The sequence below is a fragment of the Zonotrichia leucophrys genome, chromosome 22, assembly GCF_028769735.1.
Source record: "Zonotrichia leucophrys gambelii isolate GWCS_2022_RI chromosome 22, RI_Zleu_2.0, whole genome shotgun sequence".
Taxonomy (NCBI): domain Eukaryota; kingdom Metazoa; phylum Chordata; class Aves; order Passeriformes; family Passerellidae; genus Zonotrichia; species Zonotrichia leucophrys.
In genome coordinates this window covers 2,399,366-2,416,076 of record NC_088191.1, presented here as the reverse complement: position 1 = coordinate 2,416,076, position 16,711 = coordinate 2,399,366, and the positions used below count along the sequence as shown (strand labels likewise).

The 16,711-nt window shown below is 51.7% G+C and overlaps 1 protein-coding gene across 4 annotated transcripts in view; it reads right to left on the bottom strand.

Moving 5' to 3' along the window:
• FGFR1 (fibroblast growth factor receptor 1) overlaps positions 1-635 on the bottom strand; it is a 34,383-nt gene extending 33,748 nt beyond the window's left edge. For 3 of the 4 annotated variants that reach the window (XM_064731089.1, XM_064731090.1, XM_064731091.1), the window contains exon 1: positions 426-559. The gene's annotated coding sequence lies outside the window, so the exon portion shown is untranslated. Of the gene's footprint in view, positions 1-425 lie in introns of all 4 variants that reach the window. The other variant, XM_064731092.1, reaches the window with a different exon arrangement.
• Positions 636-16,711: the final 16,076 nt, after the last annotated feature.

The following is a 16,711-nucleotide window of genomic DNA, read 5'->3' as shown; positions in this document are numbered from 1 at the left end:
ACCACAACCAAATCCAGCTCCTTCTTCTCCATTTTTTTTTTTCTGGAAGCCGCAAGGCTCCCGCTCAGGTACTTTTCGGGAAGAAGGGGCCAGGCAGCGGCTCGGAAAACGCCCCCCGATTCCCGCCAGGCTGCCCCGCGGCCGGGAGGGGTTTGGGGGCCGGGACGGCGGGGGCGGTTCCAGTCTCGGTTCTGCCGATGGACGGGGTCGGACCCGCCGCCTTCCCAAACCGCTGCCGTCCCGGGAACGGCCCCGGGGCCCCGCAAACCCCCCGGTCCCTCAATGCGGAGCCCCCCCCATCGAGCCGCCCGCCGGGACTACGAGGCGCACCTGGGGGGGGGTTCGGTCCCGTCCCCCGCCCGAGCCCCCCGGGCACAAAGCGACGCCCCGCCGTGTCCGTGCCGCCCCTCCCGGCCGTTACTCACCGGAGCCCCGGCGCGGAGCCGCCGCTCCCGGGAACAATGGAGGGGAGGGAGCCCCGGCCGGGGCGAGAGGCGCAGCCCCGCCGCCGCCGCGCTCACAGCGGCCGCCCCATGGCAGCCCCGGTGCGGCCGGGCCGGCGGAGGCGGCGGGAGGCGCTCCCGGAGCCGCTGCCGGACGCGCTCCCGAAGGCGCGGCCGCCCCGACGCCGCCGCTGCCGCTGCCCGCCCGCCGCGTCCCGCCGAGCGCCCGCCGCCGCCGAACTAAGGCGCTCCCGCACCGCCCCGCCGGCCGCCGCGGCTCCTCCTCCGCCTTCCTCCTCCTCCTCAGCGGCCTGATGGGGCTTGTAGTCACAGCCGGAGCGCCCCCCCAACTGCAGACCCCGGGGCCATTCCGGACGAGCCCCGGGGATTTGCGCCCCGAAGGCAGCGCAGGATGCTGGCCGGGATGCTCCCCTCTCCTCTGCACCCTCCTCCTGTGGGTATTGCTGGCCCCAGAGGAGCCTCAGGCCCCGTGGGTGCAGTTTGGGGTGGGGGGCCTGCCTGCACCCCCGTTATCTTGTGCAAAACCCGGTCTGGAGGCATCAGGATGCGGGCAGTGCATGCAGGCAGCGGGGTGGGCAGAGCTCTGGGCAGCCTGGAGCCCCCCAGCCAGCCCCTCTGCAGGGCAAGGCCCGGGGTGGATGTTTAAAGAGTCCCAAATCAGCCCAGGGTAGATGTTTAAAGAGTCTCAAATCAGCCCCGAGTCCTCCCAGGAGCCACCACAGCACTTTTACACAGGGAAACATAACCCTGCCAGTCAGTGCCAGCTGTTGAGGGGTTTGTGGAGAGCTGGTGCTGCAGTCCCTGCCCTTCCCAGCTGCTTTCACCGAGGTTTGGGGCAGGAACGTGGCAGCTCCAACACAGAGCTCCCCAGAACTCTCCACATGCACTTTTGGCTTAGTCTCAGCTAAGAGCCACACTCAGCCCCCAAGCCAAAAGGCAGAGTGGGATATTGTCCCACCAGCGGGCTCAGCCTGAATTCTGCACTCCCCAGCATGGAAGGGCAGCTCACAGAGCCCCAGTTTGGGCTCTGAGATGAGCTCCCCCAAAGCTGGACTGGCTCAGGGTGGTGCAGGGCACTCAGATGAGCTCCCCCAAAGCTGGACTGGCTCAGGGTGGTGCAGGGCACTCAGATGAGCTCCCCCAAAGCTGGGCTGGCTCAGGCTGGAGCAGGGCACTCAGCCTCCATGCAGGAAGCACTGTGGGAGCAGCCATGAGTCCAAGTCAGGGCATCCTGGGATGAAGACATCTCCAGACAGCAGGGAAAGAGCTGCTGAGGCAATGTGCAAGTGATTAAGTTATAAGAGGGAAGAGGACAGGCTGAATTAGCCCTGTCAGTCACTGGTGGTAGATTTGAACCAAATGCTGGGCATCCATCCCCAGGAGCAGCCTCCTCCTGCTTCAGGCACCCGTTCAGCTCCCCATGCCAAGACCTGCGGAACATTTCCCTTTCACATTTGACAGATTTGTGGGCAGGGAGAAGGGGGGAAGGTAACACACCTGCTGGGATGTTCTCCCAGCAAGCTGGAGATGGGAAGTGTTTCAATGCACAATTCACACATGCACAACTCACCCAATGTACATTTAGGGTGCAGTCACCCATCCCCAGCCCTGCCTTCCTCACTGCTCAGGAGCTTTGGGCTGAATTCAGGTTCCAAGGCTGCTGAGGGACCCAACCTGCTGGACTTTGCTATCCATGACTCCCACTGGGCTTCTGTCCCAGATTTTTCTGTGCTGGCTCCAAAACAGAGCTGCACTCATGATGGACAGCCTCTGTGGCTGCTGGTCCTTTGGCACGGGTTTCTGCATGATTTCATCAACAGGGCACAAGTTCTTGGGCCTTTATCAATAAAGGTGCTTGGAAATGGCAGAAAATGGGGAAAACCACCCCCTGCTCCCAGGAGGCTCCAGCATCTGGCTCAGCATCATGTTGGGGCTCAGCACAGAAGTGACCATGGCATGATGTGCACAGCAAGTCCTTCTGGACGGACAGGGACCCTGAAGGGTGTCCCAGCTGTGTCCCTGCAGGGTGTCACACACTCGTGTGCACACATGTACCCCCTCCTGCACACTCAGTGCTGTCAGTGCTGCCCGCCTCCACTTGCCAGCCCAAGGCCACGGGGTGGCCTTCATCCTCCTCCTCCTCCTCCTCCTCCTCCTCCTCATCTGCTGCCTCCACATGCCGGCTCCCAGCTGCGGCATCGGAAGCAGCAGAATCCATCACAGGCAGAGCTGAGCCCTCCCCAAATCCATCACAGGCAGAGCTGAGCCCCCTCCCCAAATCCACCCCAAGCAAAGCTGAGCCCTCCCCAAATCCAGCACGGGCAGAGCTGAGCCCCCCCCAATCCATCACGGGCACAGCTGAGCCCCCTCCCCAAATCCATCACGGGCAGAGCTGAGCCCTCCCCAAATCCATCACAGGCAGAGCTGAGCCCCCTCCCCAAATCCATCACAGGCAGAGCTGAGCCCCCTCCCCAAATCCAGCACAGGCAGAGCTGAGCCCCCTCCCCAAATCCATCACAGGCAGAGCTGAGCCCTCCCCAAATCCCCCCCAAGCAAAGCTGAGCCCTCCCCATCCCATCGGGCTGTCTCCCCCTCGTCCCCAGCGAGGTTCCAGCGGGAACCGGACTGTGAAGAGGGGGCACAGAAAGGGCTGAGCCGGCAGAGGAGAGGCCCCGCACAATAGAGAGGCTCCCCCCCTGACCTTGCCTTCCCCGTGAAAGATGTGCAGCTCTCTCCTCCTCCCCACTACAAAGGGGCTCCTTTCAGCCCCTAATTCTGCATTTAGAAAACAAAAGCAGATGCATCTAGTTTAGGTTTGGAGAGGGGGGGGGGGGGGGGAGGCAAGAGCAAATGCTGAAGAACAAAGAGCTTTCCCTGACAGATCTGACTGACAAAGACTTTGTCAGCTCCGTCTCTCCCTGAAAGGGCTGGAGCCCATCAGGGTGCGGGGCTCCTGGCAGGCAGCTGGCGGCTCCCGGCCCGGCCAGCAGAGCAGAGCAGAGCAGAGCTCACACACACACACACACACACACACACACACACACACACACACACGTGTGGGACGTGCCCCAGCCCCGTGGGGCACAGCTGAGTGTGCACATGTGTGCATTCGTGCTCACAGGCACCCAGCCTGGTGCTGGGCATGGGGCAGGACACGCCTGTGTGTCCCCAGATGGGAGCCAGCACCAAGGGCAGGCTGTGCCCGTGTCACCCTCTGTCCTAAACTCCAGGTGTGGGGACCCAGGACATCCCTCTGGCTGTGCAAGACCCCTGCCAGAAGTCTCAAACCCACAGAGCCCAAAATGCCCCAGTGGTTTTGATTATGACCAATGGAGCAAATTACCAACCTTAGACGAAGATCTGCAAGCCACAACAAATTAAGTAGAATGATAGCGAATTTATCGCAAGGTGGAAAAGTAGATTTTGGTGTTTTTAGAATGGGGATTTAGAGGGGCAAAATGGAGAGATCTGAGCTTGTCCAGCCTTTCTCCTTCTTCTTCTTCTTGGCCTCCGTCTCCTGCTATGATGGTGGCAGTTTTAGATTGGTTTAGAGTAGAAGCTCACTGTCTAACATAGGTGATGGGTATTGGGAAGCAATTGTAAATATTGTACATGTAGTTTTTAGTATAAAGATATAATACAGTCCTGAGGGCAGGCAGAATGCCTCAGACTGTCTTGCTGAATGGACCTCGGCTGGACAGGAGAAAGAATTTTACAGATAAGATACAATAAACAACCTTGAGACCGAGAACTGAAGAGCTCTGACTCCTTCTTCAACCACCGGGCTGGGAAAAGAGACTTTGGAACTTTTCTGGGGGTCACTCTGAGCAGCAGAGATCCCAACACCCAGGATGTCTTTTCCCAATGTCCCCTCACAGCCAGGCTGCAGGGTTTGCTCTGCACCCTCCAGGTGTGTTGGCTGGCCTTGGCAAAGCACTTGCCATCATCTGGAACATGTGAGTCACAGAGAGCAGCCTGGAACCTGCCCAAGGCTGGCAGCTCAGCTCTGGCATGCAGGGATGGGGTTTGCTGGTGCCGTCTCTAGGAGAACTCGAGCCCCTCTCTCTGTCCAGCCCAGACTTTTGGACCCAAACTGCTTTTTTTCTTTTCTTGGTGTCAACACCATCACCTTCCTCACCCACCACTACTTGGCTGCTCCTCTGGGAAACACATTTTTTAGGAGCCCCTGGCTGCCAAACTGCCCAAACATCATCATCTTCATGAGGAGAGGACCTGTTCCATGACCAGTGTGCTTGGGACATCATAGGTGCAGTTTTAGGAGACCTGGTAGGAGCTGATGGAGCAAGCTCAGCCAGCGAGAGCAGAACACCACTGCCACCCAGCCTTGCCTTCAAAGCACCCAGCCCAGCTGTTTTTGCCATTCCCTTGACATTCCTGTGGTATCTCATTTGAGACCCCAGCGCTGGGACCAGCCCCTCCAGCCAGGCAGGAGCTCTGCTCCCTGCAATTCTCACATGCTGAGGGGCTCATTAAGACATCACAGGATATTTTATTGTCTGCAGACAGCAGTCAAGGCAGGCAGTTCCCCAGCAGTGCTTGCAGCACGTCCCCAGACTGGTGCCTGCCCAGGACAGGCACCCTGGGAGGGAGAGGGGAGATGGGCTCAAGGGTGCTCAGGGCTCTGCATCCCCACTGCTGGCACAAAGACCAGAGCTGCCAGGTGTCACAGACATCTTTTATGGAAAATCCTTTCCTTAGGATTTTTCCTCCTGAGAAGCTGGGAGGCCTCAGGAACAAAATGTAAACATTGATTATCTGCTGCTGTGGAATGCAACAGGTGCATCTGGGATTGGTCTCATGTGGTTGTTTCTAATTAATGGCCAATCACAGTCCAGCTGGCTCAGACAGAGAGTCTGAGGCACAAGCTTTTGTTTTCATTCTTGCTGATTCTGTTCTTAGCCAGCCTTCTGATGAGAACCTTTTCTTCTATTCTTTTAGTATAGTTTTAATGTAATATAGATAATGAAATAATAAATCAAGCCTTCTGAACCATGGAGTCAAATCCTCGTCTCTTCCCTCAACCTGAGACCCCCGTGAGCACGGTCACAGCCAGGTAAAGGGCTGAGCCATCCATCCCACAAACCTGCTGCCCAAGAGTGCTGCCAGGCTCAGCTCTGTGCCTGTTATTGATTGTCCATCCAAGAGATCCTGCCCAGAGGGAAGCTCTGATCTGCTGGGAGGTGAGCAGGAGTATTGGAATAAACCCTAACCCAATATTAACAACACAGGAGCCCTTGGAAGTGCTGCAGGATCATCCTGTGGGATGATTATCTACTGCAGTGCATCTCCTGTGCTGGCAGAGCTTGACTTCTGCCCCCCACATTGATTTGCAGAAGGAAATTAATTCTGTTTGTTTGACATTGCCCCCGTGGCACCGAGGCTGAGCTGCTGTATGAATGTCATTCTGTTCCAGCCCAGCTTGCTCCAGGGGCTGGGATGTTTAATGAGCTCTCCCAGGGGACCTCCAGCTCTTCCCATCCCTGATGCTCGATGCATTCAGAGGCTTTTCGGGCTCCATGGAAGTGCCCACACAGCCAGGCAGGCTCAGAGGGCTGGGGATGGAGAAAGGACAGGCTCTGGTGCTGACACCAGCACACCCAGGGCTGTCTCTAGAGCCAGGACACTGCCCATCCTGTCCCCATGGCTCTCCACCCTGAGAAATCCTCCTGCTATCTTTGGTTTGGCCCCAAAAGATCTCCAGGGGCAGATAAAGGTGCTGAAGTCCATCAGAGCAGCAACAGCCACCTCCTCAGGCTGTTATCTCCTCCTCACAGGGGGAGGATGCTCCAGATAAGAGATGTCACTAATTTACAGCCTTTATAGTGATGCAGGCACAAGAGAAATCACTTGGGGGTTCTCCTCCCTTATCTCACCCCTCCAGCTGTACCCACAGCACCCACACATTGTCCCTGTCCCTGCTGGGAACTGGGGATGTCCCTGGGCCTGGTGGGATCCCTGGGCTGGTGCAGAGACCTGTATGGATATGGGATTAATCTCTCCCATTCCTGTGTGAGAATGGAGCTGGCAGCTCCTTCTCCCAAGGCCAGATGCATTTCACCTTCTTGCTGCTGCAAAGATCCTTCAGCTGGGTAATCTGCTAATGGCATTTTCTGCACGCTGTCGTTTGGAAGCCCAAGAGCAGCTCCTTGCAGAGGGAGAAGGGCTGTCATTATGTGTCATTACCCACGGGCCAGGATTCCTCCCCCACTAACTGGAGATGGGTTTTTTTTTTCTTCTTTCAAGTACTATTTGGATGTTTACAGGGAAAAAAAGCCACAGCTGGGGACAAAACAGCCAGGGTGAGGAGTTTTCCCTGCAGGAGCATGAAGTGGAAGCAATGCAAAACAAACTGGAGCAGGTTTAGCACCTGGAAGGAAGGACCCAAGCAGCTGGGTCTGATGGGTGAGGGATCCAGTGGATCCCATGCCTAGAAATGCAATTGTTGGCATAAAAAAGGGAAGCAGAGAGGCCAGAGCAGCATAGAGGAGTGGTTGTGGTGTAATTCTGCTGCCTCCCCATCTTCCTCTGCCTCACCCAGAGCTTTGGATCCCCTGGATTTAGAAGCAAGCAGCCAGTTTCCCCTGGGCTCCCAGCACTAACTGGAGCTGGTTTTTTAAAATTTCAAGTACTACTTGGATATTTACAGGGGAAAAAGCCACAGCTGGGGACAAAACAGCCAGGATGAGGAGTTTTCCCTGCAGGAGTATGAAGTAGAAGCAATGCAAAACAAACTCGAGCAGGTTTAGCACCTGGACAAAGCAGCTGGGTCCCTGTGCCCTGCCCAGGCTCTGATGGGTGAGGGATCCAGTGGAACCCATACTTAGAGCTGCTCTGCAATTGTTGGCGTAAAAAAGGGAAGCAGAGAGGCCAGAGCAGCATAGAGAGGTGGTTGTGGTGTAATTCTGCTGCCTCCCCATCTTCCTCTCCCTCACCCAGAGGCAGAATCCCCTGGATTTGGAAGCGAGCAGCCAGTTCTCCCTGGGCTCCCAGCACAGTCCCAGTCCCCTTTAACTGCAGGAGTTTTCTCCCAGTTTCTCAGGCTGTTTCCTGTCTAGACAGCCCTGGAGAAGCCGCTGTATTTATAGAGCAGGGCAGAGAGCTGTGCCCGCTGGCCCTGCCAAAGCCACACGAGGCTGATGCTGCCGGATGGAGATGCCTCCCACACGCTGGAAACGGGAGGAGGAGGAAGGCAGAGGAAACCACAGGCAGACCCTAAACTCTCTCACCCCTCCAGATTGTGAATGGCTCCTCTCAGTGCCCAGGGCTGCTGGGATCCTCTTGCCCTTCCCCTTGCTCTCTAACAGAGAGGTGCCAGGAAAAGGATGAGTGCAGGGCACTTCCAGGTGAAGGTGACTCAGTCCCCAGCTCTCCCCAGGGTCCTGTCCTGCCCAGCAGCTCTGGAGCAGGTGACTGGCGTATAAATAGAGCAAGAGCTGCACAAGTGCATGAAAAGCTTTTAAAATTTCACTCATTGATTAATTCATTTGGGCTTAATTTGCCGGGGAGGAGCATCCTCTGGTGCTTCCACCTGCCAGCGTTTGACTTAACTCACCCTTGTCTTGGCTGCTGAGCTGGAGAGGCATTAAACCTCCCAGGACACAGAGCACAGCCTGGCTCAGAGCATGGCCCTGGCAGAGGTTCCTGGCTCACAGGGAGCTGTTTCAGAGGGGTTTGGTGCCCAAAGGGTGGGTGGGAGCCCCCCTTCCTGCTCTGAGTTCTGCAGGACTCAGAGATGTGCAAAGCCCCTTCAGCATTCCCAGCCCTTCCCCAGCCTCTGCACTGCAGCTCTGGGGGCTCTGAGAGCAGCAGAAGCCAAGCTGGGTTTCCAGGAAGCTTTCCCCTGATGGATTTATGGACACAGTGCCCTTTTAACAGGAGTTCATGCTGGAAACAAGCTGCAGATGCTCTCCTTGGGGTCTGCAGCAAGCAGCCCAGCTTTGCTGCTGCTGCCTCACTCTGTGCTTGGGAAGGGGCTCAGTGTCCCCATGGAGCCATGCCCAGCTGTGGACAGAGGTTTTCCCTGTCCCAATCTGTTCCTGAGAGATGCCAAGGGGCAGGGAGAGTGTGCTGGGCAGCCTCAGGGCTGGGTTTGGCATTGGACTCAGAGGCACTTGATCCCAAGGGTGTTTTCCAACCGAAATGATTCCTCCATTCTGTGAATTCCCCAGGCAGCTCGGTGGTGGCTCAGCTTGTGTTGCTGAGGGCGAGGCAGGTGATGCTCCAGCATCTCAGAATGCAAAGTGCCTTCCTTGTCACACAGAGGGTGACCCTGGCTCGGTCCCAAGGGTGAATTCATGCTGAATAATCATGCAAATCAAAGGCGAATTCATGCTGAATAATCATGGAAATCAAAGGCAAATTAATGCTGAATAATCATGCAAATCAAAGCTGAATTCATGCCAAATAATCATGCAAATCAAAGGCGAATTCATGGTGAGTAATCATGGAAATCAAAGGTGAATTCATGCTGAATAATCATGGAAATCAAAGGCGAATTCATGCTGAATAATCATGCAAATCAAAGGTGAATTCATGCTGAATAATCATGTAAATCAAAGGCGAATTCATGCTGAGTAATCATGGAAATCAAAGGCGAATTCATGCTGAATAATCACGCAAATCTCTCACCCAGGAGCCTGAGTTTGGTGCCCCCAGGGGCTCACTCTGGCTGACAGAGTCTCTGTGTGTTTCCCAGCCTGAAGATTCCCCATTGCCTGCTCTGGGGTCCCTCCTGCCCTGCTCTGCCCCTCCTTGGTCCTGGGGATCACCCAGTGCCCAGCCACACGATTTTGAGTGGTCTCAAGGACCACAGGTGCTCTGTGTGTGTGGATTCCAGTTCTTGGAAGGTGTTCCCTGAAGTATTTGGGGACAATTTGCACCCCACCCCATGTTCCTGCCATGCACTGAGCAGCTGCAGCCCCAGGAAATGCTGAGCTGCTGGTAACTCCCAGAAATTCCCCAGAACTGCTGTTTGATCCTGTGGTGAGCAGAGTAACGATGGAAAAGGTCCCTAGAGCATGCCAAGTGCTGGGGCAGTGTCACAGACATCTTTTATGGAAAATCCTTTCCTTAGGATTTTTCCTCCTGAGAAGCTGGGAGGCCTCAGGAACAAAATGTAAACAATGGTTATCTGCTGCTGTGGAATGCAACAGGTGCATCTGTGATTGGTCTCATGTGGTTGTTTCTAATTAATGGCCAATCACAGTCAGCTGGCTTGGGCAGAGAGTCTGAGACACAAACCTTTGTTATTATTCTATTCTATTCTATTCTATTCTATTCTATTCTATTCTATTCTATTCTATTCTATTCTATTCTATTCTATTCTATTCTATTCTATTCCATTCTTAGCTGGCCTTCTGATGAAATCCTTCCTTCTATTCTTTTAGTATAGTTTTAATGTCATATATATAATAAAAAAAATAAATCAAGCCTTCTGAAACATGGAGTCAGATCCTCATCTCTTCCCTCATCCAACACCATCACAGGGCAGAGCTTGCAGAGTCTCTTTCTTGCCCTGTCAGCGCTCATCCAGCAGGTTTTGAGGCTGGATAAAACAGGGAAAATTTCGAGTTTGGTGCCAGGAGCATCCTGCCTGCCCTGCCTGTGTGTGGAGCTGTCGGTGCACTGGGCAAACTGAGGGGATTAGCTCTGGGATTGAAGCCGGTGTGAAAAGTGACTCCTGTTCTGAATGGATAAAGCTGCTTTTCTCTCCTCTGCTCCAGCGCTGCAGCAGCACATCCAAGGTTTAATCCCTTCCGCCTGATCCTGCTCGTTAGACATAATGTAATTAACAGGCTGCAAAGCTGTTTGTGCTCCAGGGTCACACGGGAGAACAACAGGGGGAGAACAACAGGGCACCAACTGCCAGGCAGGGCTGGGGCAGCGCTGGAATTCGGGGGGCTTGCCCACATTGGGGGGCTCCATTTGGGGGGCACAGCCCAGGGGACACCTGGCACGATGGGAGGGACCCTGGTGCTGGCAGATGGGGACAGAGCCCCAAGGTGTCATCCCCATCCTGCTGCTGCCTCTTGGACCACCAAACCCTCCTGGGCTGGACTGGTCCTTTTGGGTTTTTGTGGCTGAAATGACTTTTGAGGTATTAGAAAGTCATTTTTTCCCAGCCTCATGACTGAAGAAGAAGTTTTTTTTTCTTTTCAAGGTTGTTTATTTTCTCTTATCTGTTCCATTCTTTCTCTGTCCAGCAGGTTGGGTTGTGGCACAACCACTGCTTTTGGGGTGGTGTTGGCTTTTTATACTAAAATCCATGTGTGCATTATTTACAATAATTTTCCAATACCTATCACCTATGTTAGACAGTCTTTCTCTACTCTAAACCAATCCAAACGTGCCACCATCACAGCAGAAGATGGAGGACAAGAAGAAGAAGAAGAAAAGAAGAAGAAAACAAGAAAAGAAGAAGAAGAAGAAGAAGAAGAAGAAAAGAAGAAGAAAGAGGAGGAGGAGGACAGGACATGCTTAGATTCTCCTATTTTACTTCTTGAACCTCCATTCTAAATCCCCAAAATTCTACTTTTTCACCCTGTGGCAAATTAACTATCATTCTACCCAAACTCTCGTGGCTTGTATAATTTTCACCCAAAGTTGATAATTTTTTTATGGACTAAAATCAAAGGCACAGGTGTTTTTGACTCCATGCTAAGGTTTCTGAGCTCTTCGCTAGGGTCTCGAATCACTCAGGGTAGCCAGAGGAATGTTTGGGTCTCAGGGTCCCAGCTCCAGGACCCCTTTTGGAGGGATGCAGTGACTTCTCCCCCTGACAAAACAAAAGGGAAAGGTTGGGATGGAGCAGGGAGCCCCTGGGCTGCCCCACCACCCCGGCCCCTCCCCACCTGTCACACTCTGGCTCTGTGGCCCTGCTGGAATAAAAGGCCCCATTTATTTGAGCTGTGCTAAATAAGCCAGCACAGCCCCAGTGGCCTGGCTGAGGACACCCCTGGCTGTCCTCGGGAATGTCCCGGGGTGCCAGCTCCAAAGGCAGCTGTGGTGGGCCTTAGATCTTTATGGCCACTAAAGGGCTCCGTGGCTAATTTATGCCCCTCCTATAATTTACAGCCTCTTTACAGCTGCTGTAAAATGACCTATAAATCACAGGCAACATCACAGCGCAGGGACAAAGCCTCGGCATCGTCACCTGCCAGTTGGCTGGGCTGGGGGTGGGTGGGAGCAGGTACATCCCAGTGCAGCCAGGCACTGGGAGCACTGGGAGCACTGGGCAGGGCTCCTCTGCCAGCTCCAGCCCCCTTGGCACCCCGCCTGTGCCACCCCCTGTCCTCAATTCTCGGCTGGCTGGCACAGGGGGTCCCCACTGCTGTCCCCACCAGCTGGGGAGCACATTTCATTCACAGAGAAAAGCAAGGCACAATTAATTCTTGCCAAGGATATTTCTGGGATTCACGTTCTCTGAACCTCAGAGAAAGGAAACACAATTCTTATCTGTGCCTGTTTGTGCAAAAGTAGAATGCAATATGGAGATTATTTACCCAAAGTGATGGTGTTGGTGGTGATGGTGCTTTGTTTCCTTGACCTGTCAGGGCCAACTGTGTAGCCCCACATTTCTCTTCACAGAGAAAAGCAAGGCACAATTCTTGCCAAGGATATTTCTGGATTTCACATTCTCTGAACCTCAGAGAAAGGAAAAACAATTCTTGTAATTTGCTGTGCCTGTGTTGTGCCAAAGTAGAATGCAATATGGAGATTATTTACCCACAATGGTGGTGTTTTGTTTACCCAAAGTGATTTGTTGTTGGTGTTTTGTTTCCTTGGCCTATCAGGGCCAAGAATGTGTGTGTGTGTTGGGACTGTCGGGGGATAGTCATGAGATTCTGTGCAGTGTGTGCAGAGCTGAGTGCTTGGCAGCATTCCATTTTAGCTGTATTGAATAATATGGTATAATAAAAAATAAACTAATAATAAATTATATATTGCATATAATAAATTATATAATTTAATTACTATAATTATATATAAGTATAATTATATATAATTATATAATATATATAATTATATATAATATAATTATATATAATATATATAATATATAATAATATAATTCTATATATTATAATTATATATTATATATTATATACTATATAATATATAATATATAATATATAATACTATACTTCTATATATTATAATTATATATTATATATTATATATTACATATAAAATAGGTTTTATATAATTTTATATTATAACATATTTATATTATAAATATATATAATTTATATATTATATAATTACACACAATGTATATATAATTAACACAATTATATATATTAATTATATATTATAATTATATATAATTTTATATTATAATATATTTATATAATTATTTATTAATAATAAATTATTAACTAAGAAGTGTAATAAATAATAAAGTAATTAATTAGCCTTCTGATAAGGTGGAGTCCTCCTCATCATTCCTCCTTCATCAAGAGCAAAAGTATCCACTATGCAGAGGCTGCTGCTCGCAGGGAGGGCTGGCTCTGTCCCTTTTGTCCCTTGTGGGAGGAAGAGCAAAGCCCAGGGCTGTGGGCAGGAGGTGGTTTGTGTTTGTGCTCGGGCAGGAGGTGGTTTGTGCTTGTGTTTGTGTTTTTGCTCAGGCTGGAGCCAAGTCCCTGGGCTCTCCGTGGCTCTGCCTCTGTTGGGGCTCCTCTGGCACAAATTCCCTGGGTGATGAGGATGGAGAGCCTGTCTTTGTGCCCAGGTGTGAGAGCAGAGCCTCTGTGGCACCCCTGGCACCCAGCACTGAACACTGAGCTCAGTGCTGTGGGTGCTGCTGGGCTCCCCTGGGGGGTTCAATAGGATGCAGAGGGGCAGGGGGCACCCAGAGCCCCACAGAGCCAGGCTTGGCCCCTCCAGCCCTCTGCAGGCGTTGTTTGAACTCCTCCAAACTGCAGGATGATGGGCCCATGGCCCTGGAATGCAGCCAGCACCCTGGGGCCATGTCCTCAGCTTGCACCTGTGTCCCATTCCTAAAAACCAGGCTTGGCTCTGCTCCTTCTCCTTGCCCAGGCTTTAAATAGTGACCTGAGACTGTGTTTCTGTATAAATATATATATATATTTATGTGAACCAATTACAAACTAAAGCAGTGTGCAGGAAAACACAGTGGGTGTTTTAGGTGACAAACCTTCTAGAAGGACAATGGCTCAGAGTTTACATCTGGTGGGACAACTTGGCTGCTGCCTGGTGGTGCTGGACCCCAATTTGGATAGAGATATATCAAACTAAAGAATTTGCAGGAAATCACAGTGGGTGTTTTAGGTGACAAACCTTCTAGAGGGACAATGGCCCAAAGTTTACATCTGGTGGGACAACTTGTCTGCTGCCTGGTGGTGCTGGACCCCAGTTTGGATAGAGATGCATCAAGTACAAACTGAAGCAGTGTGCAGGAAATCACCATGAGTGTTATAGGTGACAAACACTCTAGAGGGACCAAAGTTTACGTCTGGTGTGAAAACTTGGCTGCTGCCTGGTGGTGCTGGACCCCAGTTTTGGATAGAGATGCACAGGATGGGGGCTCCTCCAGGCCTGGGAGGAGCAGGGACCTGCAGTGTTGGTGGCTGGGGGACAATGGGAGTGCCCAGCACAGGCTGGGGAGGTGGAATGAAACCAGTGGCACTGCTGTGGATGGAGCAGCTCGGGCTCTGCAGGGATGCCCTGCCTGCCTGCTGGGAGCCCTGTGCTGACTCCAGCGGGCTCTGGCAGCTGTGCCAAACCCAGGGGCAGCGGGAAGAGGTTTGGCTCTCAGTGCCAGACCACAAAAACATCGGTTGGGCAGGAGGGGAGTGCCCAGGGCCACGTCCGGAGCTCTGCAGCCACTGTGGGCTGTGGTTGCATCCGGAGTGGAGGGACAGAGCAGGGAGAGGGCTGGTGTGGCCGTGTTGAAGGAAGAGATGAGGATCTGACTCCATGTTTCAGAAGGCTTGATGTATTATTTATGATATATATTACATTAAAACTATACTAAAAGAATAGAAGAAAAGGTTTCATCTCAGAAAGCTAGCTAAGAATAGAAAGGAATGATCACAAAGGTTTGTGGCTCGGACAGAGAGCCCGAGCCAGCTGGGCTGTGATTGGCCATTAATTAGAAACAATCACATGAGACCAATCACAGATGCACCTGTTGCATTCCACAGCAGCAGATAATCAATGTTTACATTTTGTTCCTGAGGTCTCCCAGCTTCTCAGGAGGAAAAATCCTAAGGAAAGGATTTTTCATAAAAGATGTCTGCGACAGGCTGGGATGGGGCTGCTGCACTGAGGATGCTGGGAGCCATCTGGGGCTGGGCCACGGAGCACATTTCTGAAATGTTTTAGGTTATTCTGGTTAAAAAAACAACAAACCAGAAAGTGAAATTTTATCTGTTGAGAGAGAATGAGAAGTTTCAGTAAAAAAATCTGCAGATGTCCTGTCCAGGTTTGTTTTGATCCAAAGGCCAGATGGGTGTGGGAACGCCCCGGTGCCTTCCCAATGCTGCTGTGCCTCATCCTGCTGGGATCCTCTGCCATTCCCACACAGCCCAAAGCAGCTCCTGGACTCCTCCAGGTGGTTGATTATTTTAATCTGGGCGCTTTGCTTTTTCCTTTGCTAGCACAAAGACTCCATGGGACCCTCCAGGGGCTTCATGGGCAGGATGGGACACTCCAGGTGTTCCATGGGCAGGATGGGACCCTCCAGGTGTTCCATGGGACCCTCCAGGGGCTCCATGGACAGGATGGGACCCTCCAGGTGTTCCATGGGACCCTCCAGAATTTCATAGGCAGAATGGGACCCTCCATGGTTCTGTGGACACAATGGGACCCTCCAGGTGTTCCAGGGGCAGGATGGGACCCTCCAGGTGTTCCATAGGAAGGATGGGACCATCCAGGTGTTCCATGGGACCCTCCAGGTGTTCCAGGGGCAGGATGGGACCCTCCAGGTGTTCCATGGGACCCTCCAGGTGTTCCATGGGCAGGATGGGACACTCCAGGTGTTCCATGGGACCCTGCAGGGGCTCCATGGACAGGATGGGACCATCCAGGTGTTCCATGGGCAGGATGGGACCCTCCAGGTGTTCCATGGGACCCTCCAGGTGTTCCAGGGGCAGGATGGGACCCTCCAGGTGTTCCGTGGGACCCTGCAGGGGCTCCATGGGCAGGATGGGCCCCCCTGCCTTGCTTTACCCCAGCAGGAGGAAGCATGCACAGGGCGTTCCTGCAGGGCTGCGCTTCCAGAGCAAAGCTCCTAATTAGAAGGAGCACTGCAAGCCTGCACTGTAATTTAAGATGAACTCATGAGACTCAGTGTCTAATTTGTGGCTGGGAACAGATTTAACCTGCAGGATGGGCACCAGGAACCTGCCTGTGGGTGTGGTGTCCCTTGGCTGGGCACTGGGGGCACAGCCCTGGGGTGCAGCCCCTGCTCAGGGCACCCCCAAACACTGAGCAGGGCTGTGGGCAAGGCTGGCTCAGCCTCCCCTGGGCTTCTCCAGGGTTTGGGGGGTGTTTGGGGGAGCCCTGCTGCTCTCCTTCCTACCCTGGCCTGAAACAGAAAAGGGGAAGAGGGATGTAAAGGGAAAATGATGTCACAAAAGTTTCAGGAGTGTGGTTGTGTTTGCAGGGGTCCTAGGATGAGGGAAGAGACGAGGATCTGACTCCATGTTTCAGAAGGCTTGATTTATTATTTTATTATATATGTATAATTATATATATTATATATTATATATATAATAATATGTAATTATTATTATACTATATAGTATGTAGTATGTAGTATATAATATGTAATATATATTATATATTATATATTAGATATTATATATTATACATTATATATTATATATTATATATTATATATTATATATTATATATTATATATTATATATTATATACTATATATTATATATTATATATATAATAATAAATATACATATATAAAATATATTATATATATTATATTAAAACCATCCTAAAAGAATAGAAGAAAAGATTTCATCAGAAAGCTAGTTAAGAATAAAAAAAGAATGATAACAAAAGCTTGTGACTGACTGAGACAGTCTGGCCAGCTGGACTGTGATTGGCCATTAATTAGAAACAACCACATGAGACCAATCACAGATGCACCTGTTGCATTCCACAGCAGCAGATAATCAATGTTTGCATTTTGTTCTTGAGGCCTCTCAGCTTCTCAGGAGGAAATAAGCTTAAAGAAAAGTTTT